Source organism: Drosophila ananassae, chromosome 3L, assembly GCF_017639315.1.
Source record: "Drosophila ananassae strain 14024-0371.13 chromosome 3L, ASM1763931v2, whole genome shotgun sequence".
NCBI lineage: Eukaryota > Metazoa > Arthropoda > Insecta > Diptera > Drosophilidae > Drosophila > Drosophila ananassae.
Window position 1 is genome coordinate 22,592,674 of NC_057929.1, and position 19,918 is coordinate 22,612,591.

At 40.4% G+C, this 19,918-nt stretch overlaps 1 long non-coding RNA gene across 1 annotated transcript; it reads left to right on the forward strand.

The window, feature by feature from the left end:
* Positions 1–1,529: 1,529 nt before the first annotated feature.
* Positions 1,530–14,891, forward strand: LOC26514341. Its single transcript, XR_004311190.2, has 3 exons — positions 1,530–1,548; positions 3,430–3,651; positions 14,773–14,891. It is a non-coding gene; the product is annotated as an uncharacterized LOC26514341 (long non-coding RNA).
* The last annotated feature ends 5,027 nt before the right edge of the window (positions 14,892–19,918 follow it).

Below are 19,918 nucleotides of genomic sequence, written 5' to 3' on the forward strand. Positions count from 1 at the left end.
TAACAACTCCACTCTTAAATTCAACCAAATCTCAACTTCCATTTACTTATCTATATATAATCTATCTTTATACAAACTCTTTTCTCTCTATAATCACTATATTTGCTTTCTTCCAAGATTTTGGGAAGTGGCACAGTCGCAGTGTCGCATTGAGGAGAAAATCTAGGAACAAAAAGGCTCGCTGAGTAAAGGATTTGAGAGCTCTGTTAGTGATAAGAATAAAATTATTAAACAAACTTCGCGTTAAATCTCGTTTTCTCTATGGGTGCACCTTAAAAAGACTAACTAAGGTAACTGTTATGCTATTAATAGTTTTTAATAGCAGCCGAATAAATAGACGTTTCAGTTCAGATTTTCAATATTTTATTTGGGGTTCAATTTAACCATCAAACCGCAGCCGCTCAAATCGATGCATTTCTGTGGATTCTCTCTAGCACTTGACGGTGACGCTTCCGTGATAGTCCACCCCGTCCAGAAAACGCCCAGCCAAATCGAGTATTGTGAGCAATGAGGAGCGCGTGACATAACTGGATTTGGCCAGCCGATAACAAGTCAAATAATAAGCTGGCTCCAATCAGTAGGTCTACTCGCTGCGTTTTGTGGAAATTGGGGTTAGCCAGAAATTGGGGTCCATATTGCCATTAATCTTCCACCTCGAAACATCTATGTGAAGGCTGTGCTGATAGTCCGTAATGTGAGAAGCTACAATTGCCTAAATTTTCATAGAATACGTGCTAAGGCGGGACTTCACGCATACATTAACAGATGCTCCATGCGTTTCAAACTCTGCGCCGCCGAGACCGGCCATCGTTGTAGAACATTTGGAGCAAAAAAGCTGGAGTTGACTCGCACTTGTGAACCGAAGTCCAATAAAACTCGGCAAGGTAGGAAGGCTCCAGATCGACCACGAACGAGTACATTGGCTGTTGGCAGGAGCACTGGGTCACAAGAGTGTTGATTGAGCGGAATGGGTTCGCAACAGAAACTGGTGACACATTGGTAGACCCAGAAACCTGGCCGCGAGGGTGCAACAGGAAATCATAACGGCGATTGCACGTTGAGCAGCGGGAAGCTGAGCATTCGCGAGCGAAATGGCCATCCTCCAGGCAAAAAAAACAGCGATTGGTTAGCTGGTGGAAACGCTGGCAAAGAAAAGTCAACGCTTTCGAGAGTCCGTCACCTTTGCTCTAAGAATCGTGCTATGGACTTCCAAGATGGAAGGCTGTCGTTGTTTCCGGCGAGAGACTTCCCACTAGGCGTTTGTGGCAGGATCCAACTTCTGCAGGAAAATCTGGGTAAGCAAGCATCCTTGGATCTCGGCAGCTGATCCGGAACTCATGAGAGTCCGCATATGCCCATTGAACCGATCCGATAGCTCCGGAAAGTAGCAACAGACTCTGGCTCGACTACACGAAGCTGTAGGATCTCATTAATGTGAGACTGGAATATTAAACGCCGATTACTAAGACGACTGCGCAATAGATCAAAGGCTACATCGTAGTTCGCGTCCATAATTTCCAGCGCTCTCACTGTATTCAAGGTACCAAGGTAAGTATTCTGTTTGACAATGTGAGGTTGGGACCTAAAAAGTTAAATTTCAGAGAAAGTGCGCAAAAGTGCACTTTTTTTTAACAGAGTATAAGAAGAATACAATGCTCTACGACATGTAACAAATTCTAGAGGTGCAAAGTGCTGCAATCACTTTGTTGCTCTATTTAAAAATTAAATTTCACTACCGGATTTTAGTTTTTTTAGGTTACAACTTACACAAGATTATTTGGACATCACAATCAATTTACACAGTTAACGCTCACAAACACATATTAAAAACCACGATTATTGGACTCCATTCCAGAAACAGCTCTTAAATTGTTAATTTTCAAACTTTTTCCACTTTGAACCTGAACGACAATTTTTCACTTTTTCAACTCGTTTTTTTAGGAGAAACAGCTGACTTCAACAGCTGATTGTTAATTAGTGGCGCCATCTATTACATTTATAATTATGAAACATTAAAGATTGGTCATTTTTTTATACATTCCAATTAAAAAAAATGAATATTTTTAACTTTAAAAAAATGGGTTTTGGCCAGAAAAAGTGGTCAAATGCCCCATAGTGCATTGGTGAGACACTGGCACGGTCGAGAAGTGTGGAGTGGGCATGGAGCGCTTGGCAACCTCCACCTGAATGTCCACATGCACGTCAGTCGCCAGCTGAGAGAATTTCCAATACAGCTCACTCCCGATATCGCTGAAATTAAGCTCCTCCAACTCTTCTTAAAGCGCGGTGAACCGATTACGTCGCAGCCTTCATCTTATGATGCAGCGCCTCCATCTCCTGGCAACAAAGAGCTTAGGCGCAGAAGCTCAACAAAAGCTCCCAAAAGTGCATGCGCTACAAATAACAATAAAGCACATACGACACTGGGAGACAGACAGACAAGAATAAATGCTGATACAATGGTTTTGTTGATGGCGGCATGCTCCAACAGTAACCGTCTGAGTATACTTAGCCTAGCATTTAAACTTTAACATGATGCTAATCTTTACCTTCCCTCTAACCATGGTAGACTTTTATAAACTTACTTTCATCAACAATCCGTAAAACGAAATACAGTGGTGATGTATGTAGATAGCCAGCCTCTGATACACGCTTGAAATTTCACCGATCCCAGTAGAAAGAGTAGAAACATTTATCCTCCACTCCTTAGCCGAACAACAATCGACATAAACTCATAATGATCCATTTAAGCTATTATGTTGGAAATACAATTTTTTCTGCCAAATCATTATAATTTTTTTATACTATTTATACTTTACTCTCAGAGCTATCTCAGCGATTATCTCTGCGAACCGTACGTTATGCGACAGCGCCTCTTGGTGTGTGACGCAATGACGCATGCTCAACATCTTAGCACACAAGCTTTGCTGAGCATAGCACGTTTGATGAAGGCTTATACATACATAAATACCTATTTTGAATTTGACAATATATGTATAGTATGTTAAATGTCATGTAAAACTTTTTTTTTTAATCTTCTGGGGCTTGTATATAAAACTGAAAGGGTATTATAACGCCGGCTACAGCCGAAATTAGCTTTTCTTTCTCGTTTTTTTTTTTATGGCAAGCTAGTTTTGACAGCCACATATGCGACTGTCCTTCACAAATGCGGCTCGAAACTCGGCAACGCTGAGGACCATTCTTAAAGCGTTCCTTTATATTTCGATTTTAGGTAACCCTATCCATTTAATGAATATCCTAAAGAGCAAATATTAAAGTCTACTGCCATTACTCACTACCAGCAATCAGCCGATGCTTTTGGCCAACTATTACGAAATATTTTGTTTTTAATGTATTTGGTTATATTTTCTATTTTTGATGAAATATTTGGCGTTGTGTAATGGTATGCTTATATTGTGCTAATTTCAGGATCAATATTTAAATCTGATGTTCGTGAGAATTCGAAACAAAGTTTAATTTCGGACGACTTTTATCAATTCGTTGAAATTTGCCTAAATAAAAATCCAATTCGTCGTTGGAATGCTTCAAAATTAATGACGCACTCCTTTTTAAAACAATGCCGCAATACGACAATGTCAGAACATCTTAAAGATTTGTGCAACGATTTATCGACATTTACAAATGAAAATAGTAAGTACTCAAAATTTGTTCTATTTATATTAAGAAATATTGCAATGAATATACAGGCTGACCATATTAATTTTTTGTTTACTTTACGCACAATTTTACGTACTCCATAACCTTTAGGCTCCCCTAAAGTGAACAGGCAGATGTTCCATCACCCACTGTTTCCGCAGTATACATAAGAAAAGAATTTGATAAAATTTCAGCATATATTGAATTTCGAAGGCCGTATAATTGCGTCGACCACCACTTTTTTTGTAAAAATCATTTCTAAAAGCAATCTACACCAAGTTAAATTAAAAAATTGGCATCTAGCAGTTACCATATCTTTGGAATACTTATTGATATTAATAGAGCATACCATATTTTAACTTTGGAAAAACTCTTTTTTCAAAAGTCATTCATATGTTTGTCAAAAATAAAATCATAAATAGCTCAAATCAAATTAATCAAATTGCTCAATGTTCTAACTTAAAAAACACCAAAGTTGTGTCTTTTTCGATCGTTCAGTTATATGGCAGTTATAAGATGTAGTCAGCCGTTCTTTATGTAATTTTATTTGTAAGATATGTTGTAGGTTTTTTAAGTTAGAAAAGATATAGGGGGTCCGGCTGGTCCATGTATTGCCACTTGGGAGGTTGGTAGCAGAAGGACGGGTTCATTTGTCAGAAGAGCTGTTGGTTTACAGACGTTCGTGAAGATGTGGAGCGGTAGGCGGATTTTTCAGTGTTGCCTGTCGCTCAAGGTGTTCTAAAATCCGCTTCAGTGATTGTTGAGCGGTTGGATCGGTGATGGCTAGTTCTAAAGGTGACAGTGTGTGTGTGTGAATCCAATCTTCCTCAATGATGTGTATCAATATTGGAACACAGTTGACTGTTAACATCTTGATTACAATGGGAGTGGTAATCGTTCGGAGCACGGTATCCTGCAAGTTGCGCAGCTGGTTCGCTGATCCATTTGATCTGGATCCATTTTTATTGATTTTGGATCGTAGACTTGAACAACAGCCGTTTATTTTGTTATTGATTCTTCAGCCGTTGCCATGCATCCGACCCGCAAATTAATGTTGAGATTACGTTTTAGGCTTCACTTGTTACATTATTCTCCAATTTTCTCCATCACTATAGTCTTTATTGCCAATATAGTCTTGCGGAATTCGGAACCATTGTCGGTAATCTCCGTCGAACTTTGGAATTTCAGCGGGCGGCATCACGAACGTAGAGGCAAAAGAAGGCCTGTGTGTAGCTTCCTGTCTTTTTTTGTTTATCTTCCTTCAGAAAATTAAAATATTCGGCTCGCACGACCTTTCTTTATGCTTAGATTCATATTAATGAGGTCGTGATAGCCATCTACAATCTCTTTCCATAAATTTCCGTATATTTTACCGAGGTTTGCAAGTGCATTGGCTTTTTGAAAATATTCGTTGTCTGAACTTAATGCTCGTGGAGCTTGGTATCGTTTTTTTTTAATAGGGTCTACACGAGGGTGAGCTGCTGCAGTCGCTTATCAAAGTAATCTTTCTTGAGCCATCTTTTCGATGAATATTTTGTGAAATTTCTTGGAATCCCTGTATTGCTTTTAATAAGCTCGTGTCTTATAAAAGGGCTATGGAAATTATAAATTAAAAAGAATTATTTGTTTTTGTATGTTTAGTGTTTATTTGTTTACATTGTTTTCTATGTAAACTACTGCTAATGTGTTACATTAAAGGACTTTGAAATTTTTTTTGAATTCATTTGAATTTTGAATTTAAGTATGATATTAAAACATCTTGTAAAACGTTTTCTTTCTCATTTTCCGCATTTCATTTACTTAAACCTGCCTTATGAAAATTTCTCTTTTTTCATGCACCAATAGATCTCTAGGAATGTCGAATTTTTCGATTTGATTATTGATTTTCTAGGTCGGCTGAACGCAGCGGAATCCCTAATGTTTTCAAATAATTCAGAATGGTGGGATATAACAAGCCTATTTTGTTGCCGAAACGCCTCCACCAAACGTTCACGCAAATGCACTGAGCAAATACCGATTTTAGCCAGTGACTTTGGAAGTCGGCACTGAAAACTATAATATCGTCAATGTAGACGTAGAAAATTTTCTGAATGTGTACTGAAAGAAAAACGAAGAAATTCATATATACCGTTTAGGATTGAAAAGGCGGTCTTTGCAATGTTGCTACCCTTCATGTAGATCTGATGGAACCCCGATTCGAGATCAAGGGTAGTAAAATAACTGGCCTTCCCAAGGCTAGCCAAGGTAGAGGTTATAGCGGGTATGGCATAGGTGTCTAATATAGTAACCTCGTTTAGCTGGAAGTTAATTACCATGCGGTCTTGTTTTTCCCATTTGCTTTGGGTTTTATGGACACCATCCATAGCGGAGAGTTGTAAGAGCTCGCTGATGGCTTAGTAGCAGTTAATTATGCCAGAGTTGCTTTGTTTGTCTTGCGACTTTCCCTCTCATATTAGCAGGGTAAGGGCCAGTCATCGTCCGGAACGCTGTACAAACATAGCGCCAGATTAGACTCGGATCATCTGTCAATGTGTAAAATTTTAGACCGATACTGGGTCTGTCCATGACGATCTTCACACAGGCAAGGTCACAGTTTTCTTGAGCTCGTATTCATTGCGCTGCCGCACCAAGGGGGCGGAATGGCTTACCGTCGGGTAACAGCATTCATTCTCCAGTTCCAGAGTAAAAGTCCTGCCTCCAGTTTTCAGGACAACCTCTTGTACTCCAATGCTTGTTTGAGCAAGGCCTTAGGGTACGAGTCGAATTTACTCAAGGTTTGTTTGATCTTCCCCATCTTTCCTTACTTCAGATTGAATTCGGTATTGGGGAAAAAAACAAAAGGATCGTCAATGAACAAAAAAAACACCTCCCAAGGAAAGGTGACGCCTGACTTAGAGATTCTCGCTAAGAATTTTATAGCGGATTACCAAAAACCAATGAATACCAACGATTGATCCCTTTGTTGAAAATTATAAAATCGGGGACGTATAAAAACATAAAATGGTTGAGTCTTGATCAGTGGATCATACTTATTTTTATACCCTTGCAGAGGGTATTATAATTTTGGTCAAAAGTGTGCAACGCAGTGAAGGAGACATCTCCGACCCTATAAAGTATATATATTCTTGATCAGGATCACCTCCTGAGTCGATATGAGCATGTCCGTCTGTCCGTCTGTCCGTCTGTCCGTCTGTCTGTTTCTACGCAAACTAGTCTCTCAGTTTTAAAGCTATCGAGTTGAAACTTTGCACACACCCTTCTTTCCTTTGCAGGCTGTATATAAGTCGGAACGGCCGGGATCGGTCGACTATATCCTATAGCTGCCATATAACTGATTGATCGGAAATGCCATAACTTTGGTGTTTTTTAAGTTAGAGGGTTGGGAGTTTCTACACATGTTATATTTGACCAAAATATCTTATGTACAAAATTTCATAAGGATCGGCCGACTATATCCTATAGCTGTCATAGAACGATCGAAATTGGCATAACTTTGGTGTTTTTTAAGTTAGAAAGATGGGATTTGGTACAGATTCTATTTTGGGGAAAACAATCTGATCTGCCAATTTTCATAAGGATCGGCCGACTATAAACGATCCGCCATATATCTAATAAAATAAGATGGGTGGCGCCACCTAGCGGACTGCGATTGAACTGCAAGGGTATATCAACTTCGGCTCCGCCCGAAGTTAGCTTTCCTTTCTTGTTAAAGGTGTATTGAAAAAAAATGACTCTAGTAACAGACTTACATCGTTTGATTTATTTGGACTTGGTCGGGAAAAGAAAAAAATTCGTAGAAAATTTGTAGTCGATTTTATTTGAATTGCATTTTAATTCATGGGTAGTCTATAGATTGCCTCCTAACTGGATATGTGCAAACTCCCCTTGGATTACTTTCGTGATTTAAATCGTGAATCTAATTTAGTGTGACAAAATTTCCACATAATTCTCTCATAATTTAATTCGGATAAATTTGTTTGCCTAAAAATCGGACATTGCACGTCTCAGGTTTGTGTTACACCGACACCACAACACAAATTATTCTATAATTTTTCAAATTAAATTTATAATTTATTTTTCTTTCCATCCATTTAAACAAAAAAACTCCCGCACCACCGTTTATTTTGTCTATATTTAATTCATTTTATATTTATACCCTTGCAGAGGGTTTTTTAATTTTTTTTCAAAAGTGTGCAACGCAGTGAAGGAGATATCTTCAACCCTATAAAGTATATATATTCTTGATCAGGATCACCTTCTGAGTCGATATGAGCATGTCCGTCTGACCGTCTGTCTGTGTCTAGTCTCTAGTCTCTCAGTTTTAAATCTATCTAGTTGAATCTTTGCACACATCTTTCTTTTGTTTGCAGGCATTATATAAGTCGGATCGGTCGACTATATCCTATAGCTGCCATATAACTTTGGTGCTTTTTAAGTTAGAAAGATGGGACTTGGTACAGATTTTGGGCAATTTCTATTTTGTGCAAAGTAATTCGACTTGCCAAATTTCACAAGGATCGGCCGACTATATCCTATAGCTGCCATATTACTGAACGATCGGCAATGGCACAACCTTGCTATTTTTAAAGAGGCTTGGGGTTGTTTTTAACATTTTTATTAGAAACTTGATTCGGTGGTGGAATTCTCATAGGGATCGTCCAACTATATACGATCCGATATATAAGGTAGTAATATTAGTTAGTGTTGTGTGGGTTTTACAACGGCCGGGACCAAGTCCCATCTTTCTAACTTAAAAAACACCAAAGTTATGCCGATTCCGATCGTTCTATGACAGCTATAGGATATAGTCGGCCGATCATTATGAAATTTTGTACATAAGATATTTTGATCAAATATAACATGTGTGGAAAGTCCCAACCCTCTAACTTAAAAAACACCAAAGTTATGGCATTTCCGATGAATCAGTTATATGGCAGCTATAGGATATAGTCGACCGATCCCGGCCGTTCCGACTTATATACTACCTGCAAAGAAAAAAAGGATGTGTGCAAAGTTTCAACTCGATTGCTTCAAAACTGAGAGACTAGTTTGCGTAGAAACCGACAGACAGACAGGCAGACAGACAGACAGACGGACAGACAGACAGACGGACAGACGGACATGCTCATATCGACTCAGGAGGTGATCCTGATCAAGAATATATATACTTTATAGGGTCGGATATGTCTCCTTCACTGCGTTGCACACTTTTGACCAAAATTATAATACCCTCTGCAAGGGTATAAAAATAAAAATTAAATTTTTTGGACGAAAAAAATTATTATATATTTAATAATATATTTTTTTCATTATATTTTTTTATAAAAATTACACCGTGTTTTTTCGGAGTGCGGTTACGGCCAGAGGTCAGTTTATACCAAAAGTTCTGAATAATAAACTTTAATAAACTAAACGTAAGTAAGTAAAGAAATTTTAAAAAATCGTAGAATAAATGTTGCTCAAATTTTAGTAACAAATACACCAAATTTTTTCAAAATTTTAAATGAAACAAGAAAGGAAAGCTAACTTTGATCGGAGCCGAAGTTGATATACAGTTAGGTAGCAGCTTCTTTATTATATATATCGGATCGTATATAGTTCGCCGATCCTTATGAGCATATCAGCCGACTTATATACTGCCTGCAACAAAAAGAAGGATGTGTGCAAAGAAACAGACAGACACCCGGACACGCTCATTTCGACTCAGGAGGTAATTCTAAAAAGGTTTCGGCTGATAAGGTATTGGTGTTTCCCACTGACGACTATATCCTATATATATCCTTCTTATAACTGAACTATCCGTAATGGTACAACCTCAACTGCATCAACTTCGGCTTCGCCCGGAGTTTTTGGTTTATGCCTTGCTCCTTGGATTGGTTCCTTCCTACGTATTCACCTCCTTTCCTTCCAGTTATAGACTTCTGTTCGATATGTCTTTATAACTTTATTGTGTACGATTTGATAAGTGATTTTATAATTTAAAAATGAGTTCTTTCTCCAGTGTCCGAAATAAGACTAACTTTTCCTAAGTGCTCCGTTCCCAGCGGACCATTGCCCGGTTCACGCTAACCGTGGGATCTGTAGCGTCAGCGTCTCGTGCCAGCGGAGAAATAGAGTACCGTGTAAGCGTCTAAATACATGTCCGCTGACTCTGATGGGTAGTTACCGCTTACCGCCGCACTTCCGTTAGGTGATTCTGCAAACTTCTCCCGGGGTCAGGTGCGGGCTGTTGCCGGTAAGGCAATCCGATTCTTATAATGGAATGCTTGGAGATGTTTCCTTCACTGCGCTGCACACAATGGAAACAACATAAATTGAGCAAAAGAAACGAAATGAAAACCAATTATGAAAACTGTATTGGCTTTTAGGTAACCAATCAAACTTAAACTTGCTCCAAAAATAATAGACAAAACAATAATAAGATCAACCTGTACATATGGAATAAAAATATGGAGTGCGGCAAGTAAATCGAACCTTACTATTCATACAAAGAAGCCAATTCAAGATTTTAAGAAGTATTTCAAATGCAGACAGGCACCGCCAGGAATCCGGAATGGAAATTATCAACTCCATTCTACAAAAAAATAGCCTTAGACATACCATCCGACCATGTAAACACAAATATGAGACATATGGAAAGAAACAAGCTCCAAACACGAAGCTATCTAAAAAATTAAACATTAACGTTAGCTATTAATACCTAAATTTAACTAATAACGTAACATTAAAAAAACCAATGGTGTTGCAAATGTGTCAAAATCTATTTTTCAAAAATTTTTGAAATCGCTGACAGTTTACAAATACCATCATTAATTGGAAGCCGCTTATAATTTTTTTATGTGCATACGAGGAAAAATCTAAGTTTCCCGAGATTGATTAAAGAGTTTATGGGGAGGTTTGCAAAGTGCTTTGGCGCAGCTTTTTAGAACGCAGGTGCGTAAAAACGGCTTTAACCTTCAAAAGATCCGATAATCAGAAGTCATATCATAAATGTAAGGCTGAGCCGGAACGGTGTTAGGTGAATACGTTGTTTGGTGGTAGGTGAATTCAAACGTAAGCAGATGGAGATACGATGTAAGTTTACGCTTAGTGTTTACTAGGTAACAAAACTGCTTCAGCTCCTAAGCAAACTGAATAAGGCAGCGGCGAATATACCTCTTATAATATTCCACATTATGTACTGTGAAGTTATTCCGAGCTACTAGATAGAGATCTAGATACGATGTAGATAGAGCCATTCTAGCTGTAACAAGAAAGGAAAGCTAACTTTGGGCGGAGCCGAAGTTTATATACCCTTGCAGTTCAGTCGCAGTCCGCTAGGTGGCGCCACGCATCTTATATTATTAGATATATAGCGGATCGTATATAGTCGGCCGATCCTTATGAAAATTGGCAGATCAGATTGTTTTCCCCAAAATAGAATCTGTACCAAATCCCATCTTTCTAATTTAAAAAACACCAAAGTTATGCCAATTTCGATCGTTCTATGACAGCTATAAGATATAGTCGGCCGATCCTTATGAAATTTTGTACATAAGATATTTTGGTCAAACATAACATGTGTGTAAAGTCTAACTTAAAAAACACCAAAGTTATGGCATTTCCGATCAATCAGTTATATGGCAGCTATAGGATATAGTCGACCGATCCCGGCCGTTCTATATACTGCCTTATATACTACCTTATATACTGCCTGCAAAGAAAAGAAGGGTGTGTGCAAAGTTTCAACTCGATAGCTCCAAAACTGAGAGACTAGTTTGCGTAGAAACAGACAGACAGACAGACGGACAGACGGACATGCTCATATCGACTCAGGAGGTGATCCTGATCAAGAATATATATACTTTATAGGGTCGGAGATGTCTCCTTCACTGCGTTGCACACTTTTGACCAAAATTATAATACCCTCTGCAAGGGTATAATAACCCGTGGGGTGATATGACACACATGCCCCCAGAGATGTCGTGGTGCGTGTTATAAAAAATTAAAAAAACGGTCGATTATTAGACACTCAAGTATTCTGATAGGTCAGAGTTAGTGAAGAAATTATTTCTTGAAAGATATTTTTCCTTTTTTCCTTTGCAGGCAGTATATATGTAAGTCGAACTTCGTAGTTTTTCGTGTTAGAAGGATGGGTGTTTCAATGGATTCCTCTTTGGGCAAAATAATTTGATATGCCAAATTTCATAAGGATCGGCCGACTATATATGATCCGCTATATATTTAATAATATAACATGCGCGTCGCCACAAATTATTATTTATCCCATAATTATTATTTATCCCGTGACGGGCAGTCGGCCCTAAACTGCTTAAAAACGCAAGCTTATGACGTTTCATCGCAGCGTACCTCATATGGTTTCGTACTTTGGGTCCGTTTTTTTGCCAGGTTGCTCTAAAACAATAAATAAACAATGAATCATACAAATGGAAAAATCCAAATGGAATCTTATGGTCAGACATCTTATGGACTATTGGCTGTGGTCGAAACATCAATATGTTTTTTTAACTGAAAAACAATTAAATGGAATACTTTTTTAATTTATTTATTGTCAATCAAAGTATATTTTGTCATTGCAATTTCGAAAATTTAAGAGCACAATAAGGTAGGGTTTATATTCATAAGTGAAATAGTTTTTATATGTGAGTGTCACACAGTTCCGCCCACACCCACAACTCCCGCTGGCCGGGCTCCGTTCTACCCTCTTGTACTGTTTTGGGATTAAATCTATAATCGAAATAATTGAGGAGTCGAGGTCGGCACCTTAATCTTTGCTTTTAATGGTCGGCTGCCCTTCTTTACCTAGGTCAAGACAGTTCCTGGAGTCGGGTCCTTTGCTTGGCCCTTAGTGATGTCCTCAGTTTATATTCCTTCCCGCTGCGGTGTTGGATGTCTAACTCATTTGGCTGCAGTATGCCTTAAACTTAAAAGGAGATTGGCAGGGAGGGAGGCATAATCCGCCCGCAACTCGAATTTTTTTACTGAAGAGATAGTGGTGAAAGTGTTTGGTGGCTTGAACATCCGCTAATAGTTCTCGCTGTGTCAGACAATAATTGCGCTCAGAAAGGTTTGCTGTAATATTCCAAGACGCAATCTTGTCCGGTTTGAAGCTGGCTTAGCCCCGCACCGCTACCGTATTTGGAGGCATCCGTGCTCAGTATGAAATGTCCTTTCGGATTCGGTAACGTCAAAATCGGTGAGGTGAGCAGGGTTTTTTAAGGCAGGCGAACGTATGGCTCCGTCAATTCATTCAGAAGGCGAGCGATAATGGTAAAGTTCGGGATAAACTTCCGATAGTGAAGCGTTGGCCTAAAAACTATTTTCCCTTCTTCAAATTTTGGAACGGTGGCCAGTATTCTACTTTGTGGATATTAAATGGACACGCTTTAACCGTGCTAAAGATTAGCTTCAGGCAGGAATATAAGTCAGGATTTTCAAGGGGCCGGCGCTGTAGGGTAGTTGTTCCGACATCCGGTTGGAGCACCGCAGGTATATGTAGCTTGAGCGGGCATGAGAGTTGCAGGGCAGCGGTGACAGGGAGGTGGAAGTTTTTGGAAGAGTCGGGCCTAGGTCGAAGGCTCTTGCGGCTTTGGGTAGCTCTTGGATACGGATTTAGAAAAGTGGCATGGAAGCCAAACCACCTCCGCGCAGGCTGGTGCACAGTTTCGGTCGTGTTACGGTGGTGTTATTTTGTGCGCCATGCATTGCATTATATTAATATTTATATATATTAAACGACCGGATTTCGTAGTTGGTCTCCATAAATGTTCATGCGACAGACTAAGAAAGAATTTAAAAATTTTCTTGGTGGTTTTCGTAAAATCGATTAATAACTGTGCACTCTCTTAATAGTTTTGACTCTTAATAGTCTTGAGCTACCATACGAGTCATAAAAATAATTTGATTTTAGTTACAATTACAATTTGGAATCCCCTTATATGTCTTATTACCTCATAAGCTAGATTTGGGAAAAATTCGGCTTCTGCCCATCCCTAAAAAGTAATGACTTAAAAGTGTACTTTACAGAACTAAACTAATGTATACACGAAATTCGAGCCGCATGAACTGTGTGCTGTGAAACGTTACGTAAGCTACGTATGAGCTAGTCACGTATGCAGCAGAAAGAGCGCGAAGAAAGTCTAGTATTAATTCAGTTACGTGGCAAATTTTAATTCTTCAATACTGATCTACAAATATTTTTGTTACCAAGAACATAGCTGTATCATTCGCTAAGCAGTGACCTACTAACCGCTAGTATGTAAGAAATTATATAAGAACTATATTGGAATAAAGACAGTTTCCCAACTTCAACCGCTCAAAGTTCGTTACTTAGTGCCCATAACCGCGGAATTTAAAATAAAATATTCTCAGCTTTACAGATTTTGTAGATAGACATGCCTTTTTGAAAACATGGTATTATCACTATTCAATTGACAAAAATATTGCTTATAAAATCAATAAAATTTTTCCGTTCTTTTCCTTAAATTCAAAGTGAAACATAGTAGATAACGGATCTAAATAAGAAAACAAAAAATCGTTCGTAGAAAAATGTTTTGTGCCTAGTCGGCCGATTCCAATAAAATTCGGTGTATCGGATTTTCTTTGCATGAAATCTGTATTAACTCCTAAAATTATATCATCAAAAACACAAAAGTTGTGTGATTTCCGATCGTTCAATAATATGGCTATATGATATAGTCGGCAGATTCTTATAAAAATTGTTTAAAGCCGATAGCTTTAAAACTGAGAGACTATTTTGCGTAGAAACAGATAGGACATGCTTATATCGATTCAGGAGGCGTTCCTGATTCAGATCCTAGGTTGGACTTCACTGCGCTGCACACTTTTGACGAAAATTATAATACTCTCTAAAAGGTATCAACGCTATTACACGGCCTACATAAATTAATATATTTTAAAATTTGCTTAATTTCTTCGCTTATGTGTTCCGAGGAAACTGTTGGTACAGAAACCTTATTTGATTTGGGCATTGGTTCAGGGGAACGAAAAGGTTGGCCTGTATAATCATTAAACATATTTTATATTATCTTTGGCGCTTCGACTATATTTATTGACATTCCATTAACTTGTGATTTACCACTTTATTTCTTTCAGTTGAGTTTGCCTCCAAACCTTGCGCGAACGTAATCAATTGTAATGACGTTACAAATTGGTGTTTTTAATCGGTTCATTGTATACATTTTGAATAAAGTTTAATATGGTTATGTCCAATAGGATGTTTGGTTATGTAATTTTTTGTGGTGGCAATCACTGCTTAGTGTACAGCCGACTTCACCGAGGGGTGCTTACTACTGAACTTACTGTTTAAATCGCGTGGATAGATCCGATGGTGTAGGTAGAAACAAACTATTAAGAGAATGTATAATATGTAATGTAATAATTTAATAATGCACTAACAGTATAATGGTGAAAATCTGTCAGATTTAATGATGGTTACATCCGAGGTAAATACTTTGCTACCTTGACTTCTTTAAAAATATAGATTTATATTTTTTCGGGTGGCTCCCGCTGCATACGTACAGCCTACCTCCGGCCCAACCGACCGGTATGGTGATATGGAAGTTAGCTTGTCATAAAATTTTTTTGAGCGTTTTTTAATATAACCAAGCACACCCTTTGCTATATTATCCATGGTAGATATATGATCGGAAATATTAAACTTTAAATCTAATAGGACACCGAAATCGTTAACCCCAAACCGCTTAAAATAATAATTATTTTTATCATATTCTGTTCTTGTTTTTCTTTCTCCCTGTTTCGCAAGCCTCTATTGTAGTATGGAGCACATGCGCTTTTAGGAGCATTGAAATAACTTTTGTGTCCAAGCTCATCATATGAACTTCTGTTTTGATATTATTACTGAGCGGTGGCTAATTGATTGTTAAATTGAACCCATAAATAAATATTGAAATTGAACTACACCTGCTCTCTTACTTTGATTTGGAGCTATCCAAAACGGAAGGTTTAAGCTTAAGCTTAAAAGGAGGACCTGGCTTAAAATTGCAAATCTTTTTGTTGGTTTCCTGATAGAGAATATTCAAACAAAAAAAAAATTCATTTTTAAATATATGGTAAAAAATTTGTGTATATATTTATTTTCAAACTGTTTATTGCCGCGAGTTTTGTGAGAGGGACCCTTTCCTCCAGATTGTACTCCGGACAGCGGCTTTCTCAATCTAGCAGTAGCGCTTATTGAGTTAGGTGGTTGTTTTCCTCCTAATGATCGAGTTATGGGACACCATGCAAGATTTCCTTTTCAAGGACTCAAGGACTATGACTTTGTCTCCTCCGTTTTTTTTGATCATCAGATAATCATTCTGATGTCTCAAGCAGTCATGGAAGTGCGAATAGGCCTGAGCGGACATGAGAGTTGCGAAGAGGCGATGACGGGGAGGTGACGGAATTTCGGCGAAATAGAAAAGGTGTGCGTGTTGCATAATCGAAAAGATTGTTGTAGCACGTCCGCGCAGGCTTATGCTTAGTTTGTAGCATTACCAGTAGTACTCCTCCTCCACATCTGTGGTGATGGAATTTGAGCTGTCCAAAACGAAATAAGATCGTTCATTCGACAGTCTAAGAATGTATTTAATGATTTTCTTGGCGCTTTTCGTAAAATAAATGAATAACTTTGTGCACTTGATTCAAAGTCTTGATATACTACACGAGTCCTAAAAGCGAAAAAAAATTCGATGTTAGTTACAAATACAATATTGAATCCACTTACCTCAAGAGCTAGATTTAGGAAAAATGGTTGCAATCGGTTGATATTTTTAATTATTCAACCTTGCTGACCTAGCTGACCTAGAGATACGATCTACTAACGAAGCACTAATCTACTAACATCTAGTATGTAAGAAACTAGTTTGTAGGAGATTTAATCTCCCACACGCCCAGACAGCAGCAACGAGTGCGAATGGGTAGCGGCCATGTACGAAAGCAGGAGAAAGCAGAGACGAGGTGGAATAGAAACAAAGATAAAGACAAAGAAAGAGAGATAAAGATAAACAAATTTAATAAATTATTGCGGCCAAACTTTCCGGCGGCTACTTAACCCGACATACTCCCCCGACATACTTGGAAGATAAACTTTCATCAGCATCATAAAAGAGCAGCCATAATTTGTTGACTGCCCAACTTGTAGCTGCGGACGCCGTCCTTAGCAGCGCACCCGACCCACTCCGTTATCGTCGCCTTCATCCTCGCTGTCACTGAAGCCGGGTGATGGCATCTCTGTAATTATTTCGCTGCCAAAGTCCAAGAGCCGCTCTTCACATCCACACTGGGTAATATATGACCTATCACACTAGCCACGACTGTGCAGATCCTGGCCAGACGCTTCCCCATGCGCTGCTCGAAGTGACGACGGTGTCTGTAATACTTCTTTTTCTCGCTGAGCACTTTGCGGAGGCGCTTCTTCTTTGGTTTGGAAACAAAACTGCGATGAGACTCCACCTTCACCGGCTCCGTCTGAGGCTGGACGAGCAGCTCCGACTGCTTAGCTGCCATAAGGACCTTACCATTGTCAGGGCCTCCGCCTCCAAAAACAATCCAACCGAGCCGAGTTTTTTGGTTGGCAGCTCGTAAAATAATCCAGCTCCAATTAGCAAATCAACTGGCTGAGGCTGTTAAACGCATTGACGCATTGCAATGCCAATATAGGTACCCAGATCCAAGGCGCTTGCGGCTTAAATCCAATCATCTAACTTCGCGTAAACGATCCTCAGGCGAAAAGCTTAAACACCTTGGACAGGAGTTTATTACGTGAGAATGACCATCACAGGTCATGGATGCGGAAGAGTTTGTAATCACAAATGCAGAGTTACCTGGATGAAATGGTCTACGTCGTCCTACCGCAAAGGTTGGTGCATGTAATGTCGGCAGCAAATCCATGCTCTCCCGGGTCCGGCATCTCTGCTCGAGGAAACTGGCGATGGACTCCCACGTTGGAATGGAATCCAAGGAATCCGAGTCACCTTGCATTTCGTCACCTTACATGCAGCTAGCAATCTGCTTCGTGTGCCCATGCTTGCCAGGGCTCCCATATGCGAATTAAATTTGTCTGAAAGGTCGCGAAGCCTCGCTGCCGATGCGGATTAATAAATAAACGAACTAAAATGAATTTTTTGTTGCGAAAGTGAATCCGTTTTTCGATTGTGCCTCTCCTGGAAGGAACGAATTTCTGAGCCAAAGTCCAGTTGTCCCTCTTGAGGACCTTCAAGGATTGCTTCAAGGAGGCTTGAAAGCAGTGGAGACATTTCCGGAGGCGATGTGCGGCTTAGCGAATGGGAAGGCATCGTCGCGGATTTCAAGAGCACACACAAGCAGCTGTACGAGCTGAATGTTGCCAAAATCAGGAGCGATCTGCGCGTCAACTTAAATGATGAGGCGAGGGAGGCACGATTCATCCTGGATCAGGAGGATATGCGGCGCTCCAGTTTGTTGCCGGCGAGTTCGACACTGATCAACGCTACTTCTGCCACCAATTTTGATGCGTCGTTCGGCAGAAGTTTCTAGGCTTTACCGCCACTGCCACTTCCCACTTTTAGTGGAGGTTATGCGGAGTGGCTTGCATTCCGGTCACTGTTCTCGACCATGGGGGACACAAACCCATTTAAAAGTTTAGTCGAGAAGCTTCAGCGGTTGCGGTCCTGCCTTCGTGAATCTGCTTTGGAGACAGTTCGATCGTTGGAGCTCACGGACAAAAATTATTGCCAGCTGCATCATAATCCAAGTGCTGTTGCAGAAGTTTGATGATGCCACGCAGTCTAAGTGGAAGGAAATGAGAGGTAACTTGGATTCCGTAGATTCCATTCCATCGTGGGAGTCCATCGCCCGCTTCCTTGAGCAGAGAATCCGGACTTTGGAGAGCATGGATTTGCCGACAGCATCATATGCACCAAACCTTGCGGTAGGACGACGTATTTTGATTACAAACTTTTCCGTATGCATGATCTGTGATAGTCATTTTTACATAATAAAATCCTCTCCAAGGTTTTTAAGCTTGTCGCATGGGGATCGTGTAGGCGAAGTTAGGCGACTCTATTTATGCCAAAAGTGCCTTGGATTTGGGCACTTATCTCGGCATTGCAATGCGTCAAGCTGCCGGTCGTGGGGACGCATGCTGGTGCATTTTGGTGGCAATTCGCCATCTGGTTTCAAGGCCAACACCCCTCTCCCGAGGTTTCCGCATCTAGGAACGCTGTTTTTCGTTCAGCGTCCGCTGCCGTCAATTTGTTCGATGCTAAGGATCGTTTTGGTTATGCGATGCTGCTAGCCACTGCCAATATTCTAGTCAGGAACCGCTCCGGAGTTCTACTGCTCTGCCGAGCGCTGATCGATTCTGGTTCGCAAGTACATCTAGTCACTTCAAGGATGGCGAACCCGCTGCAGCTGCGTAAAATAAGGTCTCCGGTGTCGGTATCCGGTATAGGATACGCAGGGTTTTCTGTGCAAATCATCTTGCAATCCCAATGCTCTGACTACTCGGCGCCATTAACTACGATTGTAGCCTCCAACATCACTGACCTTCAGCCCAATTTCGTATTGGATGTCAGCTCTTGGAAAATTCCCGCCAATGTAAAGCTAGCAGATGGCCGTCAGACAATCGGGTACAACAGGGGGAGAAACGCATGAGCTCATGTGCCGTAACTGTGTACACCGATGGTAGTGCGACTATACTCTCCACGCGAGGGCGGCTGGTAAAAGGTCCCGGTAAGGTCATGTCTCTGCCGAGGACGCTGGCGAATTGTAGTCGAAGAAAACTCCCTTCCTCAAATTACCCCAATCCAAGGTGGAACAGCATATGCCGAGGGATGCATGTCCGGGGGATGCACGGACGTTAATATGCGGACTCTGGGGTACCGGTCGACCCCTCAGTTTTAATCAGGCTTATCATGACAAGCGGGCTATGCGGGCCGTCAATCTCCAAGGCAGATAGAGGCCAAAGAGATGCTGGGATGGCAAAGCTCCCCACTGAGGGACAACATCCGGAGGCGAGCGGCGCCGGTGTAGGGGGAGATGCCAAGGCACTGACCCCCAAAAAGGGGCCCACTATGGGACCACCGAACGGTGTGGGGGGCAAGATCCCAGGATCGAGCTCCTCTCGCACCGGCGGCACCCCTAAGGAAGGCCCCGGTCCGACGACTGCTGGCCCCCTGCAGCGGAAATGCTCCTATAAGGATAGGAGGAGAGCGGCCTCCATCCTGATGAGGGCAGACCCATCGGCGGAATCCAATCCCGA